The 959-nt window shown below is 36.4% G+C and overlaps 1 long non-coding RNA gene across 1 annotated transcript; it reads right to left on the bottom strand.

Annotated features, from left to right (window-relative positions):
• Nucleotides 1–20: 20 nt before the first annotated feature.
• On the bottom strand, nt 21–572 carry LOC125530817. Its single transcript, XR_007292999.1, has 2 exons — nt 468–572; nt 21–296 (listed from the first exon to the last, which is right to left on the bottom strand). It is a non-coding gene; the product is annotated as an uncharacterized LOC125530817 (long non-coding RNA).
• Between the last annotated feature and the right edge of the window lie 387 nt (nt 573–959).

Below are 959 nucleotides of genomic sequence, written 5' to 3' on the forward strand. Positions count from 1 at the left end.
AAAAAGAAGGTAAACATAGGTGACACAATAAAGCCTGGTTTGATGAACTCTATCGCACACTTTGTGATGTTTGATGAATAAAGCTACCCCTCAAAAAAAAGTGACACAATAAAATGTACTCAACACATGATGAACATTTCTTAGAAATAGTGGTCTATTACATCATATAATTTGGTTTTGTACAAAAAAAGTTTCCTCTTTTGTGTATATATCCTAAACACCACCCCTTGCGATGAACTCTTTGTCTTTGTCCACAAATTTGGTTATTCCCCATCCAGCATGTCAGTTGCAGTCTCCTAAAGAATAGGAACAACACAAGTTAAAACAATTTGGTCAAACATACACTAAGAATATACTCATGGGCATTATTGACAGATTAAACCAAAGTTATAGTGCAGCAGGTTCTCTATAAAGTCAAGTTACCATGCGGTTTTAATGAACCAATGGAGAAAAGCCGAAACACTGACCCAAGAATTAACCTAAGAAGGTCATTCTTCAAGCCGACTCCTAGCAGAAGATGATGCATCTAAGTGAAGCTGCCTGGAGATTTCTTATATGTCCCTTGCTCTCTACTGCAACAGATAGTTGGAATGGCATATATAAGATACGTGAGAGGTACTGACAGAAGCTCACTCTCAAAAGGCACATTCAGTATGTGTATGTAATGATATAGATGCGTTATTAATTAAGTAACCTGAATAAGTAGTTGCATATTTCTTCTAGGTACAACTGTTTACATATTTCTTCTATATCCATTGCTCTCTGATGTTATAGCCTATATATGTACTGCAAGTAACAAAAGAGTATTCTCTTTCCTTTTTTCAACATAACAGTTTACTTATCTGATGCACTTTGGCTAACAGGAACATAAGAAAACACCAATGACTAATCATTTGGAAGGCAGCATGGTTGAGTCCTACACATGGCTAGTCAAGCCCTCTTGCCAAGCTGGAAAGTTT

This window comes from Triticum urartu, unplaced genomic scaffold, assembly GCF_003073215.2.
Source record: "Triticum urartu cultivar G1812 unplaced genomic scaffold, Tu2.1 TuUngrouped_contig_6580, whole genome shotgun sequence".
Taxonomy (NCBI): domain Eukaryota; kingdom Viridiplantae; phylum Streptophyta; class Magnoliopsida; order Poales; family Poaceae; genus Triticum; species Triticum urartu.